This window comes from Silene latifolia, chromosome 4 (assembly GCF_048544455.1).
Source record: "Silene latifolia isolate original U9 population chromosome 4, ASM4854445v1, whole genome shotgun sequence".
In the NCBI taxonomy this organism is placed as follows: Eukaryota; Viridiplantae; Streptophyta; class Magnoliopsida; order Caryophyllales; family Caryophyllaceae; genus Silene; species Silene latifolia.
Window position 1 is genome coordinate 13,558,317 of NC_133529.1, and position 10,741 is coordinate 13,569,057.

The window sequence follows — 10,741 nt, forward strand, 5'->3', positions numbered from 1 at the left end:
ATAGTACATCTCATTTTTATTAAGGTGCATTAGTATTATGTCATTTGAATATAATGAGAAAATTTTCATTTTATTTCCAACAATAGGTAAGGCGGTGTATATTTGACCGCTTGGTCACCATTGGCCAAAGCCTTTGAAACTCTAAGCTAATGTTGTAGCTCACGAAAGCATATGGTAGAGGTAACCAAAGTGATCTACGAGTATTATGTAAACCTACATTGTTAGTTTGTTATCCCATGACAAAGTGACAATCCTTGGCAATTAACATTGATTTCTTTTAATAGTTTTTCGGGTTTCCACCATCTAGTTCGAACTTTGTTCCAAATTCAAGGTGAATAGGACTGCATTTACATAAGACGTGGAAAACCCTGTCTCGTAAATCTTCACACTACCACATCCGCAAAATCAAACTTTGGTCATGTATGGATTTGGATCCTCTCCATTTCCTTTCTCTCCATTTCCTCTCACAATCTATTTTAATAATAATTATCCCTTACACTCCCACTTTTCCTTTACTTTTATACGTAAATTGAGAACCGTTAGATGTTGCCAAGATGCGATCCGGACCATTAATAGGAACTTGCCTCTCCATTTCTTTTTAGGAAATGGAGAGAAGTTGGGCTCGTCATGTATGCATGCAGTTTCTTTCAGTCGTTTTATCAAGTCTTCCGGTCGACATAGTCACACCATATCGATAGTGCCATCCACAAAATCCCAGCAAATTTTATGGTCCCTGTAACACATTTGTAGAACATTTTATGTTACCCCGAAAAAGAAGTAATTGACAAATTGCTCTAACCTAACCTCTAACACTGGCGCACACAACCACATCAATCATACCCAAGTAGCCAAGTCATTGACATTGTTGCTCCAACTGCCCCACGAAATTTGCGCCTGAATTTTCAGGAAAATAGATATGAGAAATCGGCTTAGTTCAAGAGGAAACAAACATGTAGTCATACTCCATAAATGAGAGTAAATCTATTCCGACGTTGATGACAATGTAACAACCAGTAGCGGAAGAAGAGGACGAGAGGTTGCTACTCACTGCCACGACAAAAGAATAAAAATCAAAGTGGACTACTAAGTACGAACTATATACCTTATTTTCTTTAATATCTTCTACTCCAAAATGGCATACTCCGTCCTACTTATGGAGTATTAAGAGTAGAGAGGGAAAGGGAGGGACGAGAAGGCAAAAGGGAATGGGGCACAACCGAAAAGGTATAAAAGTTCTAGAATACAATTTCCCTCCAAATCCTTTGGGAGGGATTTCGATTTATCTTTGAAAAGAGAAACTGCTCATTCTAAATCCTTCCCATCTATTTTCTGTCACACTTTGCTAACCAAACAAAATGTTTTTCCCCTTACCCCCTTCGTTTCTCTCCAAAAAAACCCTAATCCAAACAAGCCTCAAGAGAAATAAAATCTCTCCCACCCGTTTCCTCCCTTTCCCTTCAATTTGTTATCATATTATTTTCTTTACGATTTTAAGCATGTATTAATAAGGAAAGTTTTTAAAGTTTGACCTTAAAAAGTTGTGATTAAAATAGTCGTAGGTATGTCTTGCCCCCGACTCTTGCATGACTCATAATAGCCTGCATTTCCATTTACCATCTACTAATACCAGTAATCAATCTCAATAAGCCATTAACCCTCATCCTATGTTATTCATACTCCATTAGTGATATTTGATAGGAATGCGTGGTCAAATGTTAGACTCTGCTATTTTAAGAAAGTTTTTATGCTTCAGCATCAAACAAGGGAACCAAGTTCAGTGGCGGACCTAGAAATTTAGTACGGGGGCACCGAAATTTTTTCACACATTAACTTCCCCTTCGAGATAGTATTTTCATAGTTTGGAATTACTTTTCCTACATTAGTTACTACTCGTATATAAGTAAAACAATGGAAAAATAATTGGTCAACAAAGGTTTGTTGACAAAGGTTTGTCAACAAAGATTTGTGTACTTTTTAGAGGTTTGTTGACAAACCTCTCTATTGTCAGGAATGGGGGTTGAGGTTCATAAATAAGAATGGTTACATATTTGTATACAGGTTTGTGGGATGACATGCCAAATGGTGGTCCCTAAAGTGTACGCAACAAATGAGAGAAAATAAATGAATAATTTGAAGTGGGTCCTATAACATGAACCTTGAAAAGGTTTGTCTATTGTTATGTATGGGTTTGTTATTGGAAGGGTTTGTTAATTTGATGAGAATGTGTCATGTGACAACCCTCTTTAGAGGTTCATCTATTGTGGTCTTGTGGATGCCCTAACATATCTTTTTTTCAATAAATAATATTTTATTTTGAATTTTTCTCAAAATACTCTACATGAACAAATAATATCGGGAAAGTGGTGATTGACCCCCATAATTTTGAGCAATTGTGAAATTAACCCCCATAACTTTCAATTAGAGTGATTTGGCCCCATAACTTACATAATAAGTGAAATTAAACCCCTCTATCAAAATCTCACGAGAAATTCAATTTATCATATCAAAAAAGTGAAAATGGTTAATGTTTTTATGAAAAATACAAAATAAAAGTTTACAAAAGTAAATTAAAAAAAGCATAATTAGATAAAAAAAAATTAAAATACTTTACAAAAATCAAACAATTTATTATTTTTATATAAAGTACATATTTTTCAATTTTTTTTTTTGACAATTTTTGTAAAAAAATTTCAATTGTAAAATATTTTTCTTAGGTAGTTTTGTTAAAATCAGAGGTCGGAAAAATATTTTCATGACAAAAAATATATAAAAGGGCAAAAAAATATTCAAATTTTCCTATTTTTCAACATTTAAAAAAAATTCACATAATATTGTTAATTGTTTTTTTTAACAAAAATCATACCGAGTTACATACGTATGTAAAAAAAAAGTTGAAAAAATATTTTGCAATTGAAATTTTTTTACAAAAATTGTAAAAAGTAGTTGAAAAATATATACTTTATATAAAAATAATAAATTGTTTGATTTTTGTAAAGTAGTTTTAATTTTTTCTATCTAATATATGCTATTTTTTTTATTTTTTTTGTAAACTTTTTTTTTGTATTTTTCATAAAAACATAACCATTTTTACTTTTTTGATATGATAAATTGAATTTCTCGTGAGACTTTGATAAATGGGTTTAATTTCACTTATTATGTAAGTTATGGGGCCAAATTACTCCAATTGAAAGTTATGGGGGTCAATCACCACTTCCCCGCAAATAATATCTATTGTATAAGATATAATATATCTTAGCATTTAATTCAACAACAAATGATGGTGGTTCAATGGTTAAGAATGCTTGTATAAGATATAATAAGAATACCTGAAGGTCTAGGGTTTGAACCTTGTATCAACCAATTTTTTGCTATATAGAATTGAACCTGGGACGCCAAGAATTGAACCTGGGACGCCATAGTAAAAAAAAAAAATAACAACAAATTATAATTATTTGTTACCAAGAATTGAACATGAGACGCCATTTGTTACCAAGAATTGAACCTAGGACGCCATAGTAAAAAAAAAAAATAACAACAAATTATTTGTTACCAAGAAGTGAACCTGGTACGCCATAGTCAAAACTCAACTAATCTACCAACTGAGCCACAGTTACTTACTATCAATTCATGATACTTTTAAAAATTTATTTCTGAAAAATAACAACAAATTATTTGGCACCTGTCCCCCGCCCCCCCTCCTTAGGTCCGCCCCTGACCAAGTTCCGAATAAGTAAGAGTCAATTGACAACTGACTATACAGTATGAAATCATTATTGAAGTATGAAACAGTCCCACCTTCGTCAAGTAGTATAGTCAAGTCACTGTTTCACCAAGCCGCCACCGTGAAAGTAGTATAGTCAAGTCTACGGTTTCACCAACTTTTGTGCCCCATCTCATTTAATACCAGATGGTGAATGGACGAGAAGAATCCTGTCATGATTAACAAATTATAAGTCCATAAATATCAGCTAGTATAGTTAACTGACCGTCACATCCTTGGCATATAATAATTGTCTACTATTATTGGGTTTTATCAATCAGTCCATAAATATCAGCTAGTCTTACTTGTAACAAAAAGGCACCTGTCTCACGATCAACTTCTAATTTTACATTAATTTAAACAGACAAATGAATCTATAGAACAACATTACCTCAGTACCTTAAAAGGCTCATGGAACTGCCGGGCCGGGTAAGGGGGAATGGGTCAGTCGGATGTATGCAACCTTTCCTTTGTGCCAGTAACACAAAGAGGCGGTTTCTGATGACGGAAGATGGATTTTTTGTTGAAACTGCATCAAAGGAAACTGTCACTTTCAAAAATTCCAACCCCAAATCAAGGCAAACATTAAAAAAAGCAGTTGGCAGATGGCATTAATGAATGGTTGACCTTGGGGCTTGGACTACCTACAAACAAGCCCAAGTTTTCAACTCTGCAGATCAACCGAAGTACTGTACTTACAAACGCGAAAACACTTGCACATAAAATTCAGCATCAATGCATCACTTCTTGTACTTGTTTAGCCTACTTGTAGTATCTTTTAATGTCATACTTTCTGACTCTCTGTCTTCTTTTCAGCCAGGTTGTCCTGCTCAAGAGCGGCTAGCCTTGTTGCAGTTCAAGAACAGTTTCCATATAAACTGTAAACCTGACTCTTCTAATACCTATGCAAATATCATACCGTATGAAAAGACGAAATCATGGGTAGGAGGTGAAAGTGCAAATTGCTGTTCATGGGCCGGTGTTGAGTGCGACGGGAAATCAGGTCATGTGATCGGTCTTAACCTCACAGCCAGTTGTCTTTATGGTACTTTTCCTCCAAACAGCACCATCTTTAACCTAGCCTATCTCAGAAAGCTTATCCTTAGTTATAATAACTTTAATTATTCTCGAATCCCTTCTGAGGTCGACCAACTTTCTAAGTTGCAAGTCCTTAGGCTCTTCAAGTCCAAATTTAGAGGGCAAGTACCAGCAGAGATATCAAATTTGCCTGAGCTCACTGTCCTAGAACTTGGAGAGGACTCGACGGAGACTCAATTGCTAAAACTTCAAAATCCTTCTCTTGAAAAATTAATTCAAAATTTCACTCGTCTACAAGAGCTCAATTTAAAAAATGTTGATGTGTCCTCCACAGTGCCAGTTAATCTCCAAAACTTGACCACTTTAACAGTAATTAGCATTGATAAGTGTAATTTGTATGGTAAGCTTCCACCAAATCTTTTTCACTTGCCACGGCTTGAAACCCTCACGTTGAGTTTCAATGGCGATATTGGCGGGTCTCTTCCTGAGTTTCAGTGGCATAGTCCTCTCAAAAGGATAATTCTATCTGGCACATCTTTGTCCGGAGAATTGCCTCCTTCAATTGGAAGACTTGCTCAATTGGAAATTCTTGAATTATCCCTTTGCCAAATATCAGGATCTATCCCATCTTCTCTAGGTAACCTGACAAAGCTCACACATTTGTACCTTGATGACAATGATATTAGTGGTGTCGTCCCATCCTCTATATCAAATCTAACAAATCTTCAAGCTCTACTTCTCATGAACCTCAATGTTAAGCCTGGACAACTGATCTCAAACTTAGCTAAGCTACATACATTAACCGCTGTTGGCCTCAGCGGAATGACACTAACAGCTAAGATTCCACCTTCGTTCGCTAACCTTACTGAGCTTCGTGAATTGTATCTCAGCAGTACTCAAGTAATGGGTCTACTTCCAAAGTGGTTAGGAAATCTAACCCAACTACAGATTCTAGCACTGGGAGGAAATCAGTTGGAGGGTCCAATACCACATTGGATTACTCAACTAACAAATCTACAAGGTTTGGTACTGTCTTACAATAATTTGTCAGGCAGTTTTGAGATATTTTCTGGTCTAAAAAACCTTCGTTATCTTGATTTATCTGGTACCAGCCTGACATTTCCCCCAAATTCACAGACCAATTCATCTCTTTCCAAGCTACAACTCCTATGGCTAGTATCTTGCAACTTAACTGAATTTCCAGTATTCTTGCGAGATCAGCAAAATCTAGCGCATTTGAGACTTGAAAAAAACCTTATCAGGGGTAATATTCCACAATGGTTTGTGAACATTAGTAAAGAAAGTCTCCTCAGTTTTGACCTTTCTGATAATAATTTGACTGGTTTTGAACAACCAGTGACAACCCTCCCTTGGACTAACTTGGAAGTATTTAACATTAAGGGTAATAATTTCGAAGGAGAACTTCCTATCCCACCGGTGTCCATAAAGAGTTACGATGTTTCAAACAATTTGTTTTCAGGAGTAATACCGAAGCAAATATGCATGGCTAGATCTCTAATCATGCTGGATTTGTCCAGCAACAACTTGAGTAGGCAGCTGATCCCTCGTTGCATAGGGGAGCAGCTTGGCAATTCATTACGAGTTTTGAACTTGAGAGAGAATAAATTTCATGGCAGTATGCCCATATCTTTCACATCGAACTGCAATTTAAAGATGATAAACCTGAGTGAAAATCAATTGGAAGGCGACCTGCCAAGGTCGTTGGAAAATTGTACAAGGCTTGAGGTTCTAGATGTAGGAAAAAATCGTATAAATGATACTTTCCCATCATGGTTAGGAAGCCTTCCCAACTTACAAGTTTTGGTTCTAAGCCACAACAACTTTCATGGAAACATCTCTAATAAAAATTTAGGTTGTCAGTTTTGTAGTCTGCGCATCATTGATCTATCACACAACTTTTACACCGGTGACTTACCATCAAGATATCTTCGAAATTGGAGCAACATGATGGCTGTGAAGGAAGGACAATCTGATTCTTATAGCACAAGGATAATATTTGTAGTGGGGGCTGGTGAAGATGAAGCAGGAGCTGTATTTTTTGAGACACTTAAATACTCGATAACTATAACAAGCAAAGGTAATGAGAGACTTTACTCGGAGATACTTGAAGTCTTTAGAGTAATTGATTTCTCCAGCAATAACTTTACAGGCCAGATTCCAGATGTCATTTGCGAACTCCAAGGGCTTCAAGCACTCAACTTATCGAACAACAATTTAGATGGCAGGATTCCAGATTCAGTGGCCAACATGATAGATCTCGAGTCCTTGGACCTTTCTCAGAACAAGCTCAATGGAGTCATCCCCCCGGAGTTGCCTCAATTAACATCTCTTGAGGTCTTTGATGTTTCCTACAACGATTTAGAAGGCCCCATACCACAAGGAAACCAGTTTGACACCTTCCTAAGTGGCTCTTATGTGGGAAACTCAAGACTGTGTGGAAACCTAATATCTAAAAAATGTAACAATGCAGAAGCTCCGGAATCTCCGCCAATTACAGAGGATGAGCGCAATGAGCATTCCAGATTATTTTGCTGGGTAGTTAGATTATGTGGGTGCGTGAGTGGATTTATAATTGGGATGGTCATTGGGAAGCTCTACATTACTGACAAGTACCATGAATGGTTTATGGAGACGTTTCAACAGAGACCAAGGAGGAAAGCAAAGAGAGCAATAAGACAGCAATGTCGAAGTTAAATCTGCTTTAGTTATGTGTTAAGCAAATTGTCTCTCATGTTTTACCTCTTGTACACCATATTATCAAATATTATACTTCTAATGTATTATTTCCTAATTCATGACTCTGTACAAACAAAATCGTATGTTTCTCCAAGTATCTAGTTTTTTAGTCAATTTACAGCAACTTAAGCCATTATTGTCTTAAGGTCATAAATACCATCCTTGGAAATACAATTTCAAGGAAGTCTCCTGAGAGACAGTCCCAATTTAGATAATGTGCAACAAAACCTATAAATGTGGGAATATAAGGCCAGTATAGGGACGAAGATATACTTAGAGAATAGATGTTATGTCCTGGTATGATGGCCACTGAATAAGAAACAAAATCGCCCCTTACTATGGTACAAATCGATATGGGCGTCGTTCCAGAAGGTTACACATAGCACATTCCTAAAAGTTGTGTACTCAACCATAAGAAGTTGGAACTCAACTGTATGCTCAGAATTTCTCTTCAAGGTAGGAAAACAATGTATCTGAGATTCATTCTAACTCGCTCCAAATCTCTCTCTCTCTCTCCATTATATAAAAGTGTATGAAAAGCTTAGAAAGAATCAAAAGCTCATTTCAATGAGAGCAATAAATGGTCGTTATCATGAAACGAATGACATTCATAACCACCATAGTAAATGGTTATTAACATGCTATTAGTGGTTAGATTCCCTTACTTACACACATGAAACAGATAAAAAGAAAAAAGAACATGGAATAAAAAGAAAATAATTATCAATCATGTGGGAGCTCTCACGTTAAGTTTATCGTGACAGTCTTATATTAGAATTAGACTATTAGATACAATTTGTCACTTCATTTGGTTCAGTTACCCTCAAAATTAATCCATGATATAAGCATATTAACATAATTCACATTGAAGATATAGTTAACAAATCCACTGACTGAATTAAACTGATACAATTTCAGGCAAAACCAACAATCATATACAAGCTAAAATACAATGAAAAAGCACAACTTTCTGCACTAATCAGATAAAAATCATCAAGCAAACAAAAACTAATCTAATACGAGTAGTAAATACGTTTCAAATGTATGGGTTACTAACAGTTAAATGTGCGGAATTTGGGCTTACCTGGAGAGGATGGCTCTTGTGCAGAGCAATTGAAATTGAAAAGGAATCACATTAAAATGCTGGTGAAGACATGAAATGCTGGTGACTTGTAACAGGCAAAAGTGTGTTTGATGAAACTTCATCAATTATCATGTTCTTTCTAACTGTTTTGCGACAGAAATCATTTGTTTATGGATTGAACGAGATTCAAGCTGAAGAAATGGTGGAATTTGCAAGCGGTGTGAAAGGAATAGCCTTAAATCTTGAGATGAAAATGTAGGGATTGAAAGAGGGCGATCAAATCATTTGTTTAAGGATTGAAAGAGGGCGATCAAACCTAAAAGAACAAGGCCCAACCATGATGAAATTCACCATCCAAAAGACCAGACCCGAAACCTATTAGTCTCTTGTACAGTCATAGAAGGTTAAAATGGTCGTAAGCATGTTTTCTTTCCCTCTTTTCTTATCACTATATGTGCATCAAACCCTAATGTTTCTCCAAGGATCATATTTCAGAAATATCGTCCTCGAATACACAATTTCTTAATCCACAACATTACCCTTGTACCTCAAGGTTCTCTCAAATTTGGGGTAAGAAGTGCTTGATGTAGGCAACCTTACCCGCGATACAAATAGGTTATTTTCGAATGATCTACAGTGAAAATTGTGTTTAGAACTGCATCAAAGCGCAATTAGTTTAGTGAACCAATTATCCTATAATAAACGATAAATTTCTCACTCAACTTGGCATCATTATCTTCAAAATTAATCCATAATTTAAGCATTATATTACTATAGTTCTCGACAAATACGTAGTTAACAAAGTCATCCAAATACTAATTACACAGTAAAACATGCAAAATCATAACCAATTAACAGCTGAATGTTATAAATTAAAACGAGAAATGGGGGAAAAATCGGGAGTACCTGAGAAATTGATTCGTCAGTGGTTACTCATCTTTGATTTCTTCGAATTTGATGGATCCATTTCCCAGATAATGCACATCAATTGGAGTTCAGAACCCTAATTAATCACCAAGAGTTGAGCGGAGAAATTGATTTGGGCGAAAATTCCGACTATCGGCGGGAAAAATAACCGTAGACGCATAGAAGAACCGTATACGATAATGAACGTCAATTGGAATTCGGGAGAAATTGATTTGGGAGAAAATTCTGGCTAAATTGGCGGGAAAATGAGCATGGATCAGGGATTCATGTGTGTCAAAGGCCTCAAAGCCCAAAGGTGTAGCATTAGTTTTACACTTTTACCTTGCAATCTTGTATAAGACGGTTTTATACAAGCATTAGCGTAATACTATGAGTTAATTGTATATTTGTATTAAAATATATTTCTAAAGTAACTACTTGTTATAGCTTCACATAATTCAAATTCATGTTATCTTGACTTAATTTACGTAAAATCATTATTTTATTTCCCGATTAAGTTGGATTCAATATTACTATGTCATTTGAACATAATGAGATGGAGCATATGATGGAGTATGTCTTATTTTCGTTACAAACTACCCTTGAAAAATTGTAATTTTATTTTCAACAGTAGGAAAGTCGGTGAATATTTGACGAATTGGTCAGCATCGGCGGAAGCCTTCGAGACTCAAAGCTAATGCTAGAGCACACGTAAATATATGGAAGAGGGATCAAATTATCAAAATGATCTACGGATTATTATTTAAACGTAAATGGTTACGCCATGACAAAGTGACGAGCCTCAACATTGATTACTTTTGATAGTTTTTCGAGTTTTCATCATCTAGTTCAAACTTCATTCCAAATTCAAGGTGAGTATAAATGTATGATTATTCCATGAGATGTGAAAAACCCTGTCTCGTAAATCTTAACAATACCACAATAACCGCGAGTTCAAACTTTGGTTTTGTATGTATGGGGTTTCTTTCAACCTTGTACAAATAGCCGAGTCAAGTCTCAGTCTTTCGATCAAGTCTTCCCGTCCTTAGTCCTTACACATTCCGATAGCGCCAGGCCATTCACTAAATCCCAACAAATGTTATGGTCCCTTTCAAACACATTAGAGAACATTTTAAGTCAATGTCACACACAATGACACAAGCACATAATTCATACACACGGACAAGCTGAATTTT

The 10,741-nt window shown here is 35.7% G+C and overlaps 1 long non-coding RNA gene across 1 annotated transcript; it reads right to left on the reverse strand.

Moving 5' to 3' along the window:
- Window positions 1-254: 254 nt before the first annotated feature.
- On the reverse strand, window positions 255-9,861 carry LOC141653028 (uncharacterized). The gene is made up of 6 exons (XR_012547304.1): window positions 9,546-9,861; window positions 4,152-4,289; window positions 3,796-3,930; window positions 3,327-3,405; window positions 805-894; window positions 255-733 (listed from the first exon to the last, which is right to left on the reverse strand). It is a non-coding gene; the product is annotated as an uncharacterized LOC141653028 (long non-coding RNA).
- Between the last annotated feature and the right edge of the window lie 880 nt (window positions 9,862-10,741).